The 23,612-nt window shown below is 37.3% G+C and overlaps 1 pseudogene; it reads left to right on the forward strand.

The window, feature by feature from the left end:
- Positions 1 to 514: 514 nt before the first annotated feature.
- On the forward strand, positions 515 to 6,304 carry LOC143580100 (rho GDP-dissociation inhibitor 1-like; annotated as a pseudogene).
- The last annotated feature ends 17,308 nt before the right edge of the window (positions 6,305 to 23,612 follow it).

The raw sequence follows: 23,612 nt of genomic DNA on the forward strand, positions 1-23,612 counted from the left end.
AATCACCGTTTTTCGCTAAGCGAAAGAAACGTCGAAAACTCAACAATGAAGGGTCATAACCTAGGGCTTTACATAAAACTTCAAAGTGTAAAACTCTAGCAAGCACTAAAGGATGGATTTGACCGAACGATACACAGTAATACTCCAAAACATTCAAAACAATAACCAAAATTAGAAAATTCAAAATGACGGCAATATAGAGCAATGAAGCCTGCCGGACAATGATCAATAGAAGAATCGACCAGCGGAGCAATCGGCTTATACTTTGCCCTATTCCCCACTTAACACAAAACGATTCGACCTCTTCTTGGGTCAATTGAGAAAAACTGACCGAAAGATCCTTTTTGGCAACCATAATTTTGAAGGAAAGATGAAAGATCGAAACTAACCTGATAGAAGATTGAAAGGAACTTGAATGTGTTTATGATAATAACTTTAAAAGAAATCTTGAAGAAAGTGAATAGTTATCCCATTGATAACTATTAATGAAAAAGCAGTTATTGGGAACTGCAATATGGCAGTTACCATCACATCAACTGTCACATCAGTAATTCAAAAAACAACCAAAACTGAACAAAGCCTCAAAGCTTACAAGCCTTGAAACCTTTAAGCAATAAACAAAATGTGTGCAAAAGTCAGAAGCCCTTGAGCTTACCTCTCAAACACCTCTGACTTGGGGGGCTGATGACGGGGGTAGCCCAAGGAAATAATATAATGGCTGGAACACAATAATGCTAAAAAGGTTGAAAGGCTAAAATCTTCATTTCCCGCCCAAACTTATGTAAACAAGTACCCACGTGCTACAGTACAAAGTCAACTCAAGACTCACATCACTGTTCCCTCTGAGCATGAGACATGCTCAGATAAAGTATTATTATTTTAATCACGGACCAACGTTCCAAAGCTTCCCGCCCATAACGGTCAACCCTCTAAGCGAACTAGAGGTCAATTAGTTTGTACACTGGATAAAGAGCTTGGTCTCTCCTACTATAAAAGGATGACTTAAGCCATAAACATGGGATCATCAGACCTGGATTTAACACATACTCCCTGATATTCTCTTCTTCCTTGAGAAATAAGCTCTTATCTTATTTCTTTCTTACTTCAATAGCTTCAAAGCTTCACCAAGAACATCATTCAAGAACCGATTCCAAACATCACGGTTCTTAATCCTTGGTGAACTATAACAATCAACAACAAACTAGTGAACCTCCTTCTACATTTCGCAAACGTAGAGGGACACCACGACCTGCGTTAGGTTAACCTGAACCCTTGAAGCTTGTTAGTCTAACCAGTTCATTCACTATCATTGGTCTTATCTTTGTTGTAGCAACAAACCGCAAGGACACTTATACCTGTTGCTTTAGACTTCATTTAGCAATTAATTGATAAGATGTAGGAATTTAAAAGATTGCTGTTATTTGTATCTTTTCGTAGATAAAAGTTACATAACCTACACTGCCTCATTTTCCCCCATTTTCTTGGATTTGCATCTTTTTATTTGTAGCTTTTATTTGTTTGTGACATTCAGTTACTCACATGGACTGCAAAAATCTTAGTATATGCTAACATTTTTGTTCTAATGTTTGTAATACAATATAGCATATTAAATATGATTACAGATGCTATAATTTAGTGTTGGATCCAAACCTTATAATAAAGTAATTTAGGAGTTTTTTGAACACTTAACTCTAAAAAGATTCAATCTGTTTTTTTTAGCTAAATTTTGTTAGATTAACCACTTACCTAACCCATTATCAATTAAATTTAACCCAAATTATCCATATTAATTTCTCATCTTTGGTCAAGTTTTTTGGTGTTTGTATGTTTCATTTATAGTTTTCATAGTTCATGACACCGTCACATCAGAGACATCACATTAATCATAAACTTTCATGGAATTGCAGGGTGTTCGAATCTTTTTGGTTAAATCTTTACCTTCATGATTGGATAATTTTTTCATGGAATTGCAGGGTGGTATTGATGATAAAGAAACACCACAATCAGGATCTACAGTAGCTCATGATGATGCAACTGATGAAGAATACACTCAAAACAGTTGGGTCCCAAAATTACCATCAAAGAGCATCTTGAAAAACACAAGGTTCTTACTTCTTTCTTATTACAATTTTAGAATCTCAAAATCAATCACTTGTAAAGTATCATGTTTATTTTCTTAGCACATATGATTAAAACTGTTTAAAGGCCTCTATGTAAATGGGTCGGTTTTGGGCTTAACTGAACCGAAAACTGAGAATTTGGTTTTTGAATACATTTTGGTTTCGGTTTGTTTTGGTGTCTTTTTTTATAAATTATTTAGCATAAAAAAAGGAGTAAAAATCCATAAATTTGGTTTGGTTTGGCCTTTTCAGTTTTAGTTACATACAAAATTGAAACCGAAACCGAAAATTCGGTTTTAACAAAAACATAAAACCAAAACTGTCGGTTTTGTTTGTTCAGTTATTTTGGTTCCTTATCTAATACATTCTTTGGTACCATTATTATTTATGACAGAAGTTCAAGAACCAGACGTGAAGATAATGAGTCTTACAATAATCTCTCCCGATAGACCCGATATTGTTCTTGAAATCCCTGCATCCGGGAATCCAAAAACCCCTTGGTTTACTTTAAAAGAAGGAAGCAAATATAATTTAATATTCTCGATTAAAGTTAGTAATGATATAGTCTGCGGTTTAAGGTACACCAACAATGTTTGGAAAACCGGCCTCAAAGGTACCATCTTTTTAATCCTCTTTAATTATTGTATTGTTCTATTAACTTTTATTAAGAATTTGTGTATAATGGGTTTGATGGATGTTTAAATGCTATGTTGCACGAGAACTGGTACGGGAACGGGAAACAGGCACGGTTACGGGAACGGGAAATTGCAAAACTTAAAAAATTAAGAAACGGGTACGGCACGGGTACGACAAAAAATACATATAAAAAATAAATATATATATATATTACATAGGTAATTAATTATTAGTAACAAATATATATAATTTTTATTTATATATAATGTCATTTAAACATTTTATGTATAAATTTATAAGTTGAGGACCAAATGTAAGTTAGTCTAGATAGTGAGGGTTAAATGTTAAAATGCATAACCTAATTTAATACTATTTATGTAAATATTAACAAAGTTTAGGGACTAAATGCAAACAATTAAAATATCAAGGGGTTTATTGTTTAAACCCTAAACTTATATTAATAAAACAGCCTTCTTCTTCTTCTTCTTCCTCCATCTTCTTCTCCTTCTTCCTTCATCTTCTTCATCCGTTTTCCGGCGCCGGAAACTGTATGTGGCGCCGGAAACGTTTAAAAATCGTCCCCAAAGTCTTGAAACGTATCGAAACACCATTGGAATTTTCGAAACGGTCAACAGCCGTCCCCAACATTACAGAAATGGTCAAGAAACGTTTCCTGCCGTCCCCGACGGCGTTTCCGTCCCCGGCAAGTTTCCGGGACGGGGTACGACACCTAGGACGCGTTTCCGTGCAACATTGTTTAAATGTTTATTCATGTAGTTGATAACTCAAAAGAAATGCTTGGGACGTTTAGCCCGCAAGCAGAACCATACACTCATGTAATGCCCAAAGAGGTTACTCCCTCAGGTTTTTTAGCTAGAGGAAATTATTCTGCAAAAACCAAGGTAGTTTTTTAACGGGTCAAACAGGTCGGGTTGAACGGAAATACTTTCTTTATAGTAACTAAGTTTTCCTGTCATTCGACTTTCATTGGGTATTTTAATCGTGTATTTGTTTTCTTATATAAATGTTAGAATTTTTAAATATTGAGTGAGGCAAATGAAACATGTATGAATCTTGCTTATTATTTAATGATAGTTTTTTATCTTTTAGTTTGACTTGAATTTAACAATTATGAAAATTGTATTTAATGTGTTTTTTATTTTATTTACTGTTACCTCTTGATTCAAGTTTTTTGGAAAAAAAGTTTATAGTTTAGTAACTAAGATTCATATATGTTTCATTTACCTCACATAATTTTAAAATTTAAACATTGACAACAAAAAAAGAAAAAATTATATGCCATAACACTTAGGAACTTGGTTACTAGGTGGGGGAAGTTTTCCTTTTTTTTATGTAAAGGAAGCTTTTTACTTTTTATGAGTAGTTAGTCTATCAAATATCATTATTATGTCAGTAATCATCAATTATGATAAAAAGATTTAGGAGTTACTGGCTTTTTATCCATTTGCTTTATAGATTCCCCACCCCCACCCTCTCTCTTAAATTCATGGTCTTATATTTGTTTCCAGTTTGTTGATGATGATAATAAGCGTTACTTGGAGTTGAACTATTGTAACATCACGTAAATTTTGGACAAAAAATGTCAAGTTTTCAAAGTCAAAGGACCAATTCTGTCAATTTCCAAACTTCAGGGACTAAAAATGAAAAATCTATTTTCTGAACCTATCGCGCTACGCGACAGGGTCAAGAAAGACACCCATCGCGTACCGCGATGGGGGTGTCTGACACAGCGTGACACGTGTGCCACGTGGCACACGGTGGCAGCGCCTGCTGCCATGTGTGGCGGCGCCTGCCACGTGTCGACACGTGGCAGGTCTATGCCTATGACTCACCAACCCTATATCGCGGTACGCGATAGGTGAGCCAGGGAACCCATCTCGTACCGCGATAGGGTCCAAGATCAGCCTTATAAATAGCAGCCACAAGTTCAAGCCAAACACACCTCAAAATCACATACTTACTCTCTCTCTCTAGACTCTCTCACTACCTCGAGTTACGTGCCAACGATCCCTCTCGATAAACGTGCCCCGAAACCTCATTTTCCGTGCCCATTACCTCGATATACATGCCACTTTCCGTCGACATTCCAAGTTAAGAGGAGGTGCTGTCCGACGTCTCGACGATTTACCTCGAAGTGCGTGCCAAGAGTGGTCTCGAAAAGCGTGCCAAGGGTTGATCAAGCGAGTATTGATAAGAAAGATAGAGTCGAAGTACTGCCCGAGTGTGAAGGGTATTCCTAAGCCGATAAAAGGTAGGCATAATGCCCAACCAAAATAATAATAAAATATTGAAAAGGCTTAATACCTTAAGTCGAAGTTATTCTCGATAATCAAAGAAAGATATAACAAAGAAAATAAAGAAAAGAAAAGATATAATATATATATGAATATATATATATATATATATATATATATATATATATATATATATATATATATATAGATTATTCTTTGTTATGAAATATATTATTTAGGTATAATGAGTATACTTAAAAATAAAAGACCACGTTTCTTAAAGAAGAAGAAACATCGGGTAGTTTGAATAAACTAAAGGTTTATAAATTACTATTAAAACTAAATGTTTTAAAGTAAAAAGAGATTATGAACTAAAGGTTCATCGAGATAAATAAGACTAAAGGTCTTAAGCCGGATCGTATCCGACTAGTGAATGTTATACTCGTACTATAGGTGCGAGATAGCGAAGGAAGATTAACAGATGGTGTTGGAAGCCGATCTCATTGAAAAGGTGAATACGCCCCACTTTTACAAACTTGTTTTAAACAAACAAACATGTTACGTGTAAAACTTTATATGAGGCTACGTGTCTCTAAAAAAATTATAAATAAGAGTATAAGCCAGCCCTCAGGCTATGGTATACGTTTGTCTGGATCCTTACATATGTGGAACGCGGTGGGCACATCGCACCACGCTTGGTCACGACCTCCAGCCACGATGGGCCGGACCTAAGTTACGTCCTAGTGAGGAATGGCCATGTGTATATTTATGGTACCTAAGTTATGTCATAAACGCTGCGGTGTTTCGCTGAGGTGACCTAGTTCAGAGACTCGAATTTATGATGATGGTTTAACTTAATTATTCCTAAGCCAAGATGGGCCGAGGCTTATGTGGTCTCAAGGGATGATTAAGTAAAAGAAAATATTTTAGTGTCAGCATATTCACCAGCATTCGTTGCTGACGTATTTTATTTAACATTTTGCAGGTAATCAAGATTAGAGCTTGAAGGACGAAGAAGCTCGAGTATCCGATGGCTCGGATAGTTTTATGTAAATATTAAAATATGGTGGTTTTTGTAAACTTATAAACAAGTAAAACAATCGAGACTTTCGTCTCGTATTTTGTAATGTAAATATTTATATTATCGATCCTTTGTTTTTATAAAGTCTTCTGCTTAAACCCGTAACTCTGATATATTTACAAATATGGTACCAACTATGGTTCACACTCCTAGACCTAGATTGGGGGTGTGACAACTACACTTTTGACATCCAGAAAGACTGGACCAAGTAGATCGTGATCATGGCAAACCTTTTGATGAATATAATGAAATCATGTTTTCGTGTTCTTTAGGAAAATTTTGGCTAGTTTGATGTTATGATCACATGTTTTTAATTATCTTTGTTGGAGATCATTGTGTTGTCTGTTAGATTATGCATATACAGAGGTGCATAAACAAGTCTCAGTTCTTGATTATGTAGTTGTTCTTTTCCAAATCTTGTTTATGTTTGATGAATGGTATAATTTTGCCTTTGATGCCATTTTTTTGGTGTTTAAAGAACCAAGATTTTCCTCCATTTAAGGAATTAAGCTCAAGGCTAGATTAAACTTGATTCGTGAACTCGCTAGTCCTTTCTATGTATTAGTCATTTTCATGACTGTGATGAAGTGACCCAGGGCACCTCAATCAAGAGCATGCTCACATGCTGAAACTGACCATGAAAGCTTAAATCCAGTTTATCTTTACGATATGGGGTGGGGTTTGTAATTGCTTGTTTTAAAAAACAAGTAACTCGAATCAATTTGAATTCGGTTTCTAAATTTTTAAATCAGGTTAGCAACTGCTTAAAATATTAAAAGTTTGTAACTCTAAATTCAAATCTATTTGAATTATCAAATTCAAATTTGTTTGTAACAAATAATATAACATTATTTGGTCAAGTTGAAATGACTTGTAAAAAAAATAAAATTTAAAATTGGTTCGATTGTTATATTTTCTTTGTGGCAACTAATGGTGACATGAATATGGAGGTGGAGGTGGCAATGGTGGAGGTGGCTAAACCAGTGATACCAGCGTCACGAGGGTGCAAATGACGGGTGGCGATGACGATGAAGTGTAAGGCCCTGTTACCGGTGCCCTACTTTGGACGTTGGATTTACTCATGAACACAGTTTTAAATATCAGAGTTAATTAAAACTTTCGCGAAATAATATAAAACGTCAACCATTCGTTACAAATATCCATAATTTGTCTTTTAAACATAACATAAATTATAACATTCAAAACATCATGACAATCTTCGGATTCCAGCCTCTTCAATCATGCCATGTGTCCATCTCAAACCAGCTGTCTCAATATGTTAACTTGTGTGCATACTAAAAGTCAGCTACGCTGAGTGAGTTCTAATTAATCACATAACTTACTTTACATACACATATACGTGCCCGAAGGTACGTATTACATACATAACCTGTACTTCATTCGTCCATACACATTTATAGCTAGCCTTACGTTATAAAGGGCATTTCACCCTACATACCTCGGAAATTATTAGGGTCCGGTACCCTCCATCCTCGGATATTATTAGGGTCCGGTCTCCCTTCATCCTTGGATATTATTAGGGTCCAGTCTCCCTTCATCCTCGGATATTATTAGGGTTCGGTACCCTCCATCCTCGGATATTATTAGGGCCCGGTCACCCTTTCTTCCATACCTTCATACCATACCTTTCTATATACATAATTGAAAGTTTCATAGATACATACATACATACATACATACATACATACATACATACATACATACATACATACATACATACATACATCCATGCCTTATATACAACAATTTTATCATCAAACCTTTACCTGTAAGTACATGCAATATCCGAAGATCGTTCATGTACCGACAAGTAGTCAATCATACCTTTCACACAAAACATATATGGCACACACTTATCACTTAGGATAAGTGTATTAACTAATCACATCGAGTATGCACACAGCCCCGAAAACATAACAAGGAATGGGGCTAGAAACTCACCTGAACTCGATTACGTTCACCGTTAATAGCTATTCCCTTCTTTAGCTGTGCACGACTAAATGTATAACAATTACACGTATCAATTAACTATCACTACGCATATCGCATTTCTAGTCTAAATATATCCCACAACGGACGGGGGTCGGGGGCAGCGCCCCTGGTAGCGGGGTCTAGGGGCGGCAACCCCTAGCAGGGTCCAAGGGGCAGAGCCCCTGGCTGGGGTCGAGCTGCTACTTATCACATTTTCCATTAGCATTTTGAATCATTAATCAATTTGCTACTTAAAAGTTCAAGGGCTTCTTTGTAATTAAATCATTCTTTTCTAAGTCCAGGGACCATTTTGCCATTTTATTAAATTTCTAGTTCGTCCCAGTCCTTTAACGAATGGGGTTCATAATGAATGAACCCATTCGTTACTTTATAACGAATCAGACCTCCTTCGTTTGGTCTGGTTAACGAATTGAACCTTTTGACGAATTGAACTCTTATAACGAACCAGTCCTCATAACGAATTAGACTTTTTAACGAACAGGTCATCATAACGAATTGGACTCTTTATAACGAACTGGCATTATAACGAACCGCTTAGCGAATGAGACTTAGTTCGTTATTCCTCCCTTAACGAATCAGCACACGAATTACCTGCTAATTCGTTACGCCCGCTAACGAACTAGGGTTAGGTCAGAATGTCAGGGAACATTCCCTGACATCCTTACCTCGTACACCTTTTCCGGCGCCTCCTTTCCGGCGCTGTCGCCGGAAAAACGTGGTTTCGGCGTAAAAACGAGTTTTGACTCGTTTTTCACCGTTTTTCGCCCCGTTCGATCCAAATCTGAGCTAGGGTGATCCCTAAGCTCATATTAGGTTCGGTTTATACCCGAATCCACCCGGATCTTGTGAGTTAAACGGTTTAACGGTGTCGGCTCGTCGTTTCGTGACTACATCTAATGGTTTAAGCTCATACAATATCATACTATCATTACCTTAGGCCGGAGTCGGTTCTTCTTCTATCTTTCGGCTAGAGAGAGAGACTAAAGAGACAGAGCTTAAGTGTGTGTTTTGGGAGGTGTATGGAATGTGTGTAAAATGAATTAAATGGGTGATTAAGGGTTTATATATTTATGGATCATGGGTTTAAGCCCATGGTCTTTCCCCTTTTCCTTCATAACCCAAGTCCATATCCCATATCCATTTAACCCAACACAAGCCCGACTAGTAATAAATTCTCATTTTATTATTCGAAGCTAGAAAACAGGATGTTACATGAAGGAAACAATGAATTCAAATAGTTTAATAGTTCATAGCAAGGCTACTTCATTGTCTTTGTGTTAGGGTGACCGTAGTCCAATGGACTAGGAAAACCTAAAATTTAAACTTAGGGTGTGTTTGGGATTCCTTATTTTCTCCTCTTTATGACTTATGAATGTTTAATAAGTCCTTTTTATGTTTCTAAAGTGTTTGGGAACACATAAGGACTTTTACCTTTCTCCTTATTAACAAGGCTAAAAAGGGGGTTTCAATAAGTTGAGATTTGGTAACTTATCAACTTATAGGTTTGGAATTTCCATTCCACCCATCTCCCTTTAACCATTACACCCTTACATCAATAAGCTAAACCAAACACTTTTTAAAAAACAACTTATTAACTTATTGGCTTTTAAGCTAATCCAAACACTTTTTGGAAACTCCTTTTTAGAAAGTCATAAGTCATTTTCAACTTATCACAAAAGGCCTTTTCAACTTAAATAAGGAATCCCAAACACACCCTTAATTCAAATTTGGTTTCCGAATTTTCGTTTCAAGTTAATAAACTATTTGATTCGGAAGCTAAAGGTTTGTGTTTCTTAATTCAAACCCAATGGTATAATTAAATTCGAAAATGCTTCTTCCATTAAAACTTATCCGTACTAGTTATAGGTATTTAAACGTTCTAGATACTTGTTTTTTTATTAGAGCACGACATCTACATCAATGCTCTTTTTTAAATTATTTTATTTAATTTAAGAAAAAAATTCTCCAAAATGTCCACTATAAAACCGTCAGTCCATCCGTTATACAAATCCTAGCCGCTAGAATTGTAAACCAATAAAATCAAGCCAATTGTCAAATATTCGTTCAATCAGACCATTTTTTAAATCCGACGATTTTTAAAGAATGTAGGAAGCACAAATTTGTTGGCACAAATATCTATGGCGGCAACAAGTAACAATGGTGTTGGCTAGTGGTGGCAATGAACGCCCATCACCACGAGTAGAGGCGAATCCAACGAGATTTAACAATTTTCTGCGAATACTAAACAAACCCCCGAAAGCACTAACAATTTATCCTTTACTACCCATCTTCACTTTATTAAAAACAAATTCTTATATTTAAACATGCCGAGACCTGTCATATGGCTAAGTGAGATTTTCCAGGAGTTTGTGGGGAAGATGAAGAAATAGAGAGTTCCGACGGGATTTGAACAAACCTTTGAGGACGCCGTTTATTGTCCACGATTGTGTGAACCGCCTATTTATTGTTCAGTATGGTGAGGATGATGCTATTTTTGTAGATGGTAAGAACCAGCCGAACATTCTTATAATGACGAGGTCAAAATAGATACATTTATGTTTTTTTTTTCCTTTGATTAGACCAAAATGAACATTTCTAGAATTTCCCTTGTAGGTATTGAATTGAATTGCCTTTAGGCTATATATAGTGGAGGAGCTATAAATTGGGCAAACTGCGACACGTGGTGCCCAGTCAGCAAAGGGTAAGAATTTGTTTTTGGGGTAGAGCATCTACAACATCAAACTCATGCAAAACGCCACATCATCGTCACCTCATATTTCAAAATTTTCTCAAAAACCCCACTTTCTTTCACAACAACAAACCTTTACAACTCTATTAAAAAAATATTAAATATGAATGCATATGTGTACAGTGTATATTATATGATATGTGTGTGCATGAGAGAGGTGGGGCTAACACTCTAAGTTTGCTACAAGTTTGCACTAACAAGTCTTCATCAATCCATAATCCTCTACAATGGTAAAATTTGGTTTCTTTTAAGTTTGTAAGATGCAACATGGTATTGGACCTTGGGGAGTGTAGCCAATTGTAGTTGCTCAAATGGTGTTGTAGCCCCTCCACTGCCACGTCACCATTTTTATTATTTTATTTTTGTAATTAAATTAAACAAACAAAAACCATTTAAGTTATTAAAATTTATTAAATTAACTAAATAAAAGAAATATAAATTATAATCAAAATAAAAAAACACACCAAAAATAAAATAAAAAATACATATAAAAATACTAATCTATTCGTTATCTTCGTCTTCGTCCTCGACTTCATCTTCGTCTTCGTTTTCCTCCTCGTATTTGGCCTCGTCTTCTACTTCAACGAGACGATTATCCCATACGTGTTGAACCAAATCCGCCTTAAGTTGGTTATGTATCAAACTTGATGTGAGATCGTGAATGTTTTGCGTTCGTTGCTCTTCGGTTGGTTCAGGGAACTGTTCTGGAACGCTTCCTGGTATTTAGTGTTGACATATTGCTTTGCTATTGTCTTCTAAAATCATATTATGCAATATGAGACACGTATACATGACATCACTCATTTTTTCCATCGTCCATACATGACATGGGTTTTTCACATAATGCCAACATTTGTTTAGAACCCCGAAACACCTCTCGATATCCTTTCGTGCGGACTCTTGCTTCTTCTTAAAGTATTCTCTTTTTTCTTCGATCAGGTCTTGAAACGTTTTGACGATTATCGAGTACTCTGGATATGTCCCATCTCCAAAATAGTATCCATGATGATAGAATGTATCGTTGGCATAAAACGGTAAGACCGGTATTGTAACATCTAGTTTTCTCGTTTCGGTTAATAAAATAAAATATGAGTTATTATGAGTCGGGCTAGTATCGGTTTAGGCGAGTCCCCAGTTGACATCCGTATCCTTGGGCCAGTCCCCAGTTTAACACCAGTTTTGGGCTTGTCCCCAGTTTCACGGGCTTATCCCCTGTTACACGGGCTTGTCCCCAGTTGCACGGGCTTGTCCCCAGTTTATTTTATGGGCTTGTCCCCAGTTTGTTGAGTTTAATCCCAGTTAACATTATATGTTGTTTGCAACAGATGTTCTAAGTTCAATTACGAGGATCAATACTTATGGATTCAAAATCCTTTAATTCAGTTTTATAAGGATTGCAAAAGGATCAATACTTATGGTAACTTAGGTGTAACCAGACCTTACGGTATGATTTCTGTTTATCGGTTTACACTTATTTGATTTCAGTTTATATCTTTATAGATATAAGGATTCATTATTCTCAATCTATTTTTATAAGGATTTAAGATCCTGGTTTATTTTTGCAAGGATATTTTATCCTAAAACTTTTTACTTAAGAATATTTCTCAAAACTTTCAACAAGTCTAAAGCTATATCAGAAAAACTTTCAAAATAACAAACAATCAATAGATAGTTAAAAGATACTATTTATTAAACTTACTTGCAATTACCAAAAATCTTAACCCGGATTTCACCATTCAAAAAATGGACCGTCCACCCGGGTTAAACAGGTGTTACTAGTTGTTCATGATTTGCAGGGAGAAGGATATACAGCCGGAAGGGAAGTTCCCAAGGAAACTCCATTGAAATATGACAATTATATCCAACTTGTCAAATCTCATATGTTTTTGCAGGAAGTTTGAATTCAAAGGCAAAATGACAGCTGTGATCTTATCACAACCGCCATTTTGGGGGCAATTGTTAGTGCACGAAAATTTGACACTGTGGATATGTTATCCTGACATATGTCTGGATCAGTTATCCTTAGCATGTATTCAGATCGTATCAGAATCAAGGATCCTCAGTACTTATTACTAATTAACGGTTGTTCTCATGTGTAGTCTTATATTTAGCAGGTATAACGGTTAGAAGACTCAGTCTATCCACTAACTTGCAGTCAAGAAGATATTGACGTGTCTGGATCAATTATCCTTCTGAAGAGTTCCAGAGCTATGTCAGGATCATGTATCTTTGGTATCTGGTGCTATTAACGGTTGTTTCTTATATGAAGGCTGATATTTATCAAGTGTAACGGCTCCAAGATCTGGTCTACCCCCTACTTCGCAGCCTGAGTGATGGAGCACGTGGTCAAAGTGGCAGTTACGATTATATTGAAGGCAATGGCGGATTTTTAGGGATTTTTAGTTAATAGTCTTTAATATTAATAACTCCATTGAGTTAATATCTTATATATATAATTGAGATGATGATCAGTTAGAGGACACATTGTATTCACACACACCTGAGCATTCACTCTATCACAGCTCGTTCACTTAGGATTATTGTAAACACTGATCATAATCTCCAACCTTGTATCCTTATTTTTGATATTAATAAAGTGGTGATCGAAAATTGTCATCACCCGAGGTTTTTGTACCAGCGATCTGACCAAGATCAAGGGCTTTTCCTCGTAAAAAATCATCGTGTTTGTGTTTGCAATCTTTACATAATCGATATTATCATCATAGCACTATACCTCACAATTACAGATTTGGATACATTATCCTTAGCAGATTTTTATCCAAAACAGTGGCCACTACCCAATACCATAGAACTCATTAAAATGATTTGGAAACGAAAGTAATTAGAAAGTAAACAACATTAGTAAGCTTGCATAAATTAAGTGTTTAACAAGGACTATAATAGTCCTCCACGAAGCCTTTCCTAGCAATACACCTAAACCGACATGGACGGAGAAGGGAAAGCCTAGGAAACAAGGGGAGTATGTTTTTGACAAGTTATAATAACAAGTTTCTATTAACTAGAATTAGTTAGATACAAAGATTAGTATTAGTTTGACCTTGAAAAGTCAAACTATCAAGAACTTGAAGAATGGAATACTTGGATCTTAGATTGAGAGAGTTTGGAGAAGAAAGAGCAAACCAAAATGGGTGCACGGGACTTGTTTTTACAGTGAAAAAAATATAGTTTACTCATAAGGGGTATACTTGCATTTCATTGGTTAAAATGGTCAAACAATGCACAAAACAACAAGAGGTGTTTGACACAATTAGTCCTTTAAGTTTGTTTTGAGTCGTTTTTAGCCATAAAGAGGTGTTTTAACATACCGAAAAAGATGTTTTCTTGATCCGACATTTGTGTTACATAAACGAACATAAAACCCATCATTTTATTAATAACGAAGGTTCCAAAAGACCAAAATGGGTCGGGTTTCCAATACAAAAAATAAATACAAGTTAAACCAAAAATGATGAATGTCACAGTCTTCCCTACTTTAGGAAATTTCTCCCCGAAATTAGGAAGAATCCATAATAAAAAAATGTGGGTACTTTTCTTTCATCTTGTATTCTCGTTCCAAGTAAATTCAGTGCCACGTTGTGATTCCCAACGGACTTTAACTAAACGGATGCGGCTACGTTTGGTTCGTTTCTCATTGCGATCCATGATTTCAACGGGTTTTTCGATCATTTTCAAGGTTTCGTTGATACGTAATTTGTCGAGAGGTATATGAAGGTTACCTTCGGCTAATCACCTTTTGAGGTTCGAGACATGAAAGGTTGGATGAACACCGGTAAGTTCTTGCGGTAAATCGAGTTTATAAGCCACTTTTCCAATCCCTTCGAGGACTTTGAATGGGCCTACGTAACGGGGTGCTAGTTTTCCTTTCTTTTCAAATCGGACTACCCCCTTCCAAGGGGATACTTTGAGAAGGACAAGGTCGCCAACATTTAATTCGTGAAGCTTTCGCCGTTTGTTGGCATAGCTCTTTTGACGACTTCTAGCAGCGAGAAGATTTTTGCGAATTTGATCCATATGATCGGTAGTGTCTTGGACCATCTCAGGACCTGTGATTTGGGCTTCACCAATATCGTTCCAAAAAATTAGGGAACGACACTTACGACCATAAAGAGCTTGGAAAGGAGTCATATCAATGCTAGAATGAAAGCTATTGTTGTAAGAGAATTTGATAAGCGGAAGATGAGAATCCCAATTTCCACCGAAATCAAGAACACAAGATCAAAGCATATCTTCAAGGGTTTAGATTGTACGCTCGGATTGGCCATCAGTTTGAGTGTGATAAGCAGTACTAAGATCAAAGCGAGTACCAAAGCTTCTTGAAGAGATTTCCAAAAACAGGAGGTGAAACGAGCATCACGATGGAAATAATGGTCAACAGAATATCATGGTGACATACAATTTCACGAAAATAGATTTGAGCGAGTTGTTCGATAGAGTACTTTTCTCGGATCGGGATGAAGTGAGCCTATTTGGTTAATCGATCGATGGTTACCCAAATACTATCATTTTGCTTTTGAGTGGGGGATAACTTGGTGATAAAGTCCATAGCAACGTCTTCCCATTTCCAAACGTGAATAGGTGGATGCTCGAGTAAACCAAAAGGTTTTTGATGTTTCGCATTAAACTTGAGCATGTAAGACATTTTGAGACGTAAAGTGCCTCATTCCTTTTCATACCCGACCACCAAATACTATATCGAAGTACATTTTATCCGCACCAGGATGCACGGAATATCACGACATATGAGCTTCGTCGACAATGAAAGTATGAAGTTCATCGCGATCGGGAACCCAATAACGATTAAGAAAGTAAAGCAAGCCATCGGGTTTGTTTTTGAGTTGAAGTTCGGCTCCACATGAAATTTCGTCATACATATTGCCTTCATCAATGGAGGCACATTGGGCTCAATGGATACGGTCTTGGAGATCGGTTTGGATAATGATGCTATGAAGCATAATGGATTTAACATTAACTTTACGACTAAGGGCATCGTCCACGACATTCGCTTTACCGGGGTGGTAGGGAATTTCGCAATCGTAATCACTAAGTAATTCAGCCCATCTACGTTGTCTAATGTTGAGATCTTTTTGGTCAAAGATGTGTTGGAGACTTTTATGATCGGTGAATACAACACATTTCGTGCCATGAAGATAATGTCTCCAGATTTTAAGAGCGAAAACGACGGCACCAAGTTCGAGATCATGGATCGTGTAATTCTTTTCGTGAAACTTAAGTTGCCTTGAGGCATATGCGATAACTTGACCTCGTTGCATGAGAACGCAACCGAGACCTTGATTGGATGCATCGCAAAATACCACAAAGTCGTCGTTTCCATCGGGAATGGTTAAAACGGGAGCATTGCAAAGCATATGCTTTAGATTTTGGAAAGGTTCTTCTTGTTTCGGTCCCCATTCATAAGGTTTTCCCATATGAGTTAGTGCGGTGAGGGGTAACGTGATTTTGGAGAAGTTTAGAATGAATCGTATATAATACCGGACCAAACCAAAGAAATATAAGACTTCTGTGGGTGTGGATGGAGTTTTCTAATCTTTTACGGCCTCGATTTTGGCAGGATCAACATGAATACCTTATCGTTGACGACGTGTCCCAAAAATTGAACTTCTTTTAACCAAAATTCACATTTTGAGAACTTGGCATAAAGTTGATCTTTTCTTAATAGAAGATCAAGAATGGAACGTAAATGATGCTCATGTTCGGCTTTGGTCTTGGAGAAGATGAGGATGTCATCGATAAAAACAATTACAAATTCCTCCAAAAATGGTTTGCAAACGCGGTTCATGAGGTCATTGAATACCGCGGATGCATTGGTTAATCCGAAAGGCATAACCAAGAACTCGTAATGTCCATACCGAGTACGAAAAGCGGTTATTGGAATTTCGTCTTCGTGAACACGCGATTGATGATAACTCGATCGAATATCGATTTTGGAAAAACAAGTTGCAACTTGGAGTTGATCGAAGAGGTCGTCGATTCGATGCAAAGGGTAACGATTTTTCATGTGATTTTACTGAGTTCACGGTAATCGATAAACATGCCAAACGAGCCATCTTTCTTTTTCACGAAGAGGACGGTAGCGCCCCAAGGGGAAGAGCCTGGACGAATAAAACCCTTAACGGAGAGTTCTTGAAGTTGGTTCGATAACTCTTGCAATTCCGAAGGAGCTAAACAGTAGAGAGCCTTGGCTACGGGAGTCGCGCCGGGCACAAGGTCGATTCGAAATTCAACCGGACCAATGGGCTGGAGACCAGAAACTTCTTCGGAAAAAAACACCAAGAAATTCACAAACAATGGGAATATTTTCTTTTATTCTAGGTCTTTCACCACCGCTTGAGCAAGGAATGGAACGTACTTTTGGCGTAAGTACTTTCGAGATTGAGAGCACGACATGAGGTTGAGTTTCTTGGGAATCGATTTGACAAAGGCTTTGAGGGGTTTGCCATTGATGTGGGGGATTCAAATGAACTTGTCATAACAAATGGCTTCGGCACGGTGCAAAGCTAACCAATTCATGCCTACTATGATGTCGAAGATTCCCATTTGCATCGAGATAAGGTTGATAGAGATATCATGCTTGCAAATAATGAGGATACAATCGCGAATAACCGAATCGATTGTGATGGAACTACCATTGGCTACTTCGACGTTGCGCCTTGGAGTTGATCGAAGAGATCGTCGTTTCGATGCAAAGGGTAACGATTTTTATGTGATTTTATTGAGTTCACGGTAATCGATACACATGCGAAACGAGCCATCTTTCTTTTTCACGAAGAGGATGGGAGCGCCCCAAGTGGAAGAGCTTGGACAAATAAAACCCTTAACGGAGAGTTCTTGAAGTTGGTTCGATATCTCTTGCAATTCCGAAGGAGCTAAACAATAGGGAGCCTTGGCTACGGGAGTCGCGCCGGGCACAGGGTCGATTCAAAATTCATCCGGACGAATGGGCTGGAGACAAGAAACGTCTTCGGGAAAAACGCCGGGAAATTCACAAATAACGGGAATATTTTCTTTTATTCTAGATCTTTCACCACCGCTTGAGCAAGGAATGGAATGTACTTTTGGCGTAAGTACTTTCGAGATTGAGAGCACGACATGAGTTTGAGTTTCTTGGGAATTGTTTTGCCAAAGACTTTTAGGGTTTTGCCATTGCCGTGCGGGATTCGAATGAACTTGTCATAACAAACGACTTCGAAACGGTGCAAAGCTAACCAATCCATGCCTACTATGATGTCGAAGATTCCCATTTGCATTGAGATGAGGTCGATCGAGAATTCATGCTTCCAAAAAGTGAGGATACAATCGCGAATAACCAAATCGATTGTGATGGAACTACCATTGGCTACTTCGACGGAAAAAAGGGCGAGAAAGTTTAGTGCGGGGTATGGCAAGGATAGATTCAAATTTGAAAGAAACAAAACTCCTATCAGCTCCGGTATCAAACAAAATTGAAGCTAAATGCTCATTTACTAAAAACGTACCGTTCACCACATCGTTGGCAACTTGAGCTTGGTTGGCGTTCATCATAAAAGCACGCCCTTGGTTGCCGTGGTTGAATTGTTGAGCTAGAGGAAGAGCTTTCATTGCTTGCGGGAGGGCTTGCATCGCTTGGAGCGGTTGAGCCAGAGGAGCCAAGAGTTGCAGGACTTGAGGTTGACAGGTTTGAACTTGGTAGCCTTGGGTTTGGTAGTATGGTGTGGGCATTATTTGGTCTTGTTTAACAAACGCAAGTCGAGGACAAGCATTGCGAAAATGGTTCAAACCTCCACAATTAAAACAAGCTCTAGGTTGAGGAGGAGGGTTTTGAGCTAATGGTGTGGGTCGGTTTTGATTCGTTGGAGCAAACCTTGATGGAGCGGGTTGCCCACGGGAGGTTTCCCGACACACATTGCTAAGGTGACCATAATAGTCACACTTCGTGAAATGGCGGAAAGAGAACTAAGAGGGATGATGGAGTTGACAAGTGTTACACAAGGGATGAGTGTCGGAATACAGTTTTCGGTTTTGGAGTGATTGGGATTGAGATTGAGGTTGGGATGGGTGAGTGACGACATAGTTTCAGTAGTTGGGTTTGCTTTTCTTCTTGGAGTGGTGGGATGAGTTGGAGTACTTTATGGATTGAGGTTGCGGGTCAACTTTGGTGAGGGTTGATGGTTCACGTGTACTTTTCTCATTGTGTTTCTTGGAGCTTTTTATGGTGAGGGTACCAGCTTTAACATGGTTTTCGAAAAGAGCACCAGCTAAGGTAATTGCATCATGGAGTGTTTGCGGTTTACTACTCATCACCGAGTCTCTAATTTGCATGGGAAAACCACCGACGTACTTGTCAATCTCCTGTTCGAGGGGAGTGACCAAGTATGGAACCAAGAGACTAAGCTAATGAAATCGGTAAGAGTAGGTGGAGTTGTCACCACTCTCTTGCTGAAGTTCCCAAAATTCGGATTCGAGGTTTTGGAGTTCATGTTTTGGGCAAAATTTCTTCATCATGACTTCCTTAAGCTTGGTCCATGAGTAGGGATAGCTACTTCCGTCCCATTGGCGAACATTTCACCATTCCACCAAGTGTGGGCGGTTCCCTTGAACATGCTTGAGGTGTACGCGGTTTTCTTGGATTCGGGGCATTCACAAAGATTGAAAACGCTTTCCATCTGTTCGAACCATTGCAACAAGGTAGTGGCACAGTTCTTGCCATGAAACTGAGATGGGTTGGCACTGGTGAAAAATTTCAAGGAGAAAGGTGCGGGGTTAGGTGTGGTTTGAGTAACGGTGGGTTGGGTGGCTTGAATTTGAGTTATCAGTCCGGGAATCACAACGACGATTTCTCTAGCAACCATAGAGGCCATCCGACGACTGGAGTTAGTCTTGCGAGTGTGGCGACAAAGAGGAGGCATTCTAAAATAATAAAAGAGAAATGATATAAGTATGGGTAATTGACATAAGTATGAGGATGATATGTAAACATGGAGTGTTAATGATTGTGTGTCCTAGAGTTATGAGGACGTTAAAAAAAATTATTTTGTTAGTAAATTAAATAAATAAATTAAATGTAAAGTCTTTTAAACTTGAAAATAATGTGCTAGGATTTAAAAGCGGGAAAACTTGCATGAACCACCATGACTAGTTGTCCCGACATTAAATCTTAAAATCGTGGTAAAGTGGGGAATTGAACATGTGCACGAAATCACCGTGTTTTACACGCTTTGTCCCAAATATCGTAATAATAACAATAAAAAGCAAACGATGAGGTAATCGGGATGTTGAAAACATTAGTCCACGTATCACCGTGGCTCTTATTCTTCCAACAAAATATAAGGAGGCAACCGGAACGCTTGCATTCGACAACTTAAAGTTGTTGACATGTATAACACGGTTCGTTGGGCTAGAAGACGAACACTACAATTCAATCATCCCTGGTAAGTAAATCACCTTCGATTCTTGGAATATTTTTGTCAAATGATTGTTTCATGGTGTTTCGCCCCCTGATGTGGCTACAAACCCATTATAGAGTCAAGCTTTAAGGATATTATAAATAACGGGATCCAAATTAAGTTGTGATCCATAAAAACATCATAAAAGTCTACTTTTTGCGGTAAGGTAAGGATACCTTGGATATTATGAGAGTGTGCGCATGTGTATATTTTTGGGATTAAATGGAATAAATAAGTAAATAAATATATAAGTGTAATGAACAATCAAGTAGGGTAACACGTATAAGGACCCTAAAGCAAAACTATACTAGGCCATTGCGTCTAACCGCCTATCCTATAGTCTTGGCTCTGATACCAAACTGTCACACCCCGACCAAAGGTGGCGGAACATGCTAGAGTGCGACGGATTGCTCAAGAACACATGACACTATTAAAGTGACAATATTTAAACAACTCAAAAATTTCATTCAATCACCAAAAGTAACACATCTTTTTCATACAAAATAACTCCAAAAAAGAATTTAATTGTTCATTCTTCTAATAACCTAAACGGTCTCAAAATAAGATAGCATCTTCAACCTCCAATCAACCAATAATCAAACCTGTAATAATGCATAAAATACTATTTGTCAACACGTATGTTGGAGAGCAATTTCATAGTTTTGAGTATATATATATATATATATATATATATGAGGCAACATCCACAAATCGTATATGAAACCATAAATAAAAAAAGTATTGCGGTATATAAATTATAAATATATGAGGACCCTTTCTAATCGGTAACCACCGACATACTCGGATAATGAGGCCCCATTCTACTAGCACAAGGCTAAAGTAGTTAGGGGTGCGTATGATCATACTTATTGAGTCTCAACAACAACATAAAAATAAAAACTCGTGCACGTAAAGCATATGAAACATATAACACACAATAGAGCAAGTATTCTAGTATCATACACCCTAAAGTTTGTGGTTTGAAGATCGAGTACTATAAATCATTCTTGTTTTGAATAAGTATGCATGTTACCCCCAAAGTATTAAAAAAAGAAAAAAAAGAAAACGAGGGATGAAATGTACTCACGTGAAATAAGTAACTTGAAGGATAGTTTGCGATAAAACGAGGAAGGGTAAGTACAGCGAGCAAAAGCTAGATTAAAAAGGGTCTTGAGTTAGTAGATGGTTTTAAAAGCTTTAAAGTAAAATAACTTGACAAGTAAAATAAATAATTAAAGTTTGAGAGTTCAAGTGTAAATACATAAGAATTAAAGTAATGGTTTTAGAAAAGTAAGTTTTCTCAAAATCGGGTATCGGTATTCTATTCATTAGTTTTACTTAACCTTTCTTAAGTAAATATTTGGGTAAGGTTGCAATAGTGCAAGATCCTTTGTTAGATAGATACAAAAACGAGATTTTACGAGTGTTCGGATTTGTCGGTTCGAGTATTGATAATTGGTCAAGCTCGAAGCCAAGATTCCAAAGTAATAAATTTTATAAGATAACTCAATGAAATCAAGAAACTTAACCAAGTGTGTAGTTCTATTAAGGAGAACCTCGACGTCCGTTAAGCGAGTGTTTGGTTTTGTCGGTCCAAACTTGTTATGAGATCAAATTGGATCCGACATGCCAAGTATTTTGAGAATATAATTAAAATTAGTTTATAATATAGTTTTAGAGAAAATTACAAGATTCGATGGCCCAAAACACAACTAGTGTGTCTTAAGCAAGTGAACTCGGTTTTGTTCGATCTTGGTTCGGTCCTTGACTCAGAATAAGACCGAGTATGGTTACCACATACCCAATACCATAGAACCTATTAAAATGAACTTAGAATTTATAATATACAAATCTTACATGTAACATATTATTAAAGTATTTTAAATATAAAGCATCTAAACGAGAGTTCAGTCTTGGTTCGGTTCTTGACTCAGAATAAGACTGAGGATGGTTACCACATACCCAATATCGTAGAACTTATTAAAATGAACTTAGAATTTATAATATACAAATCTTACATGTAACATATTATTAAATCATTTTAAGTATAATTCATCTAAACGAGAGTTCGGTCTTGGTTCGGTCCTTGACTTGGAATAAGACTGAGGATGGTTACCACATACCCAATGTCACTCCCAAACCTACGGCGGAACATGCCGGGGTGCGAAACTGATTGTATCATAGCTCAGAAGACACTAAATAAAATACAAGTGTCAATATCTAAATTATTAATTCATATAAATTCCAACTTTTCATGTTTCCAATCTCAAGAAATGCTTAGCCGAGGGGAATCTCCACATTCTCCTCGATGAAGTACGAGTTGATGAACCTATGCGCGCTATTGAGAAGCCTGTTGAAATCATGGATCATATGGACAAAGAAACCAAGCGTAGCCGTCTTCTGCTTGTCAAAGTTCGTTGGGAATATAAACTTGGCCCCGAGTTCACTTGGGAACGTAAAGACAAAATGGAGTCCAAGTACCCGTACCTCTTCGTTAGGGCTTAATTTCTAATTTCGGGACGAAATTTCCTAAAGTAGTGAATGCTGTAACGTTTTGGATTTTTCTTTATGTATTCTTGTAATCATACCCGACCCATTTAAGGGTTCGGGTCACTCATTTAATAAACCGACACATTTCTTGAGTATTTTAATTGTTTTATTTTTATTATTTAATAGTTTAAAATATTTAAACTTACAAGAGTTTGCCATTTTCACCCAAACTCAAACTTTAACCCATTCTCGTTCCCATCTACAAACTTCAGGGGCCTATTATGTAAATTCTGATATTATAAAATAATATATTATATTCAAAATAAACCTAACCCACCCCCTTGTCTGACCGGCTGACCCAAACCCCAAAATACGACCCGGCACACCCCAAACCATTCAAAACCTTCAAATTCCACCAAATAAATGCATAACCGACATCCAATTATAGTAAAAACGTGTTAATTAGTCCATAATTTGATCATTTAACTATATTAAGCCATAAAAAAACCCTAATTTGTGATCATATATAAACCTATAGAGTCAAGATTTAACCCAAAACTGATTACAAGGAAGACTGAAATCTTCTCAACCTCCTCAGATATAACTAAGTATGGAACCGGGCACACTTGAGACATTCGAGCAAGGTTTTACTTAGCCGGGCATGATATTTTGCCTACCGGGCAAGGTTATCTTCAAGAAGTCTTCTTTAGTGAATATCCGGGCAGGGTTCACACTTTAGTGTATATCCGGGCAGGATTCACTAGTTAGTGTATACCCGGGCAAGGTTCACTATGTCAAGCAAGGTTG

Source organism: Bidens hawaiensis, unplaced genomic scaffold (assembly GCF_021521415.1).
Source record: "Bidens hawaiensis isolate Kalapana, Puna unplaced genomic scaffold, B.hawaiensis_p1.1 tig00030225_1, whole genome shotgun sequence".
In the NCBI taxonomy this organism is placed as follows: domain Eukaryota; kingdom Viridiplantae; phylum Streptophyta; class Magnoliopsida; order Asterales; family Asteraceae; genus Bidens; species Bidens hawaiensis.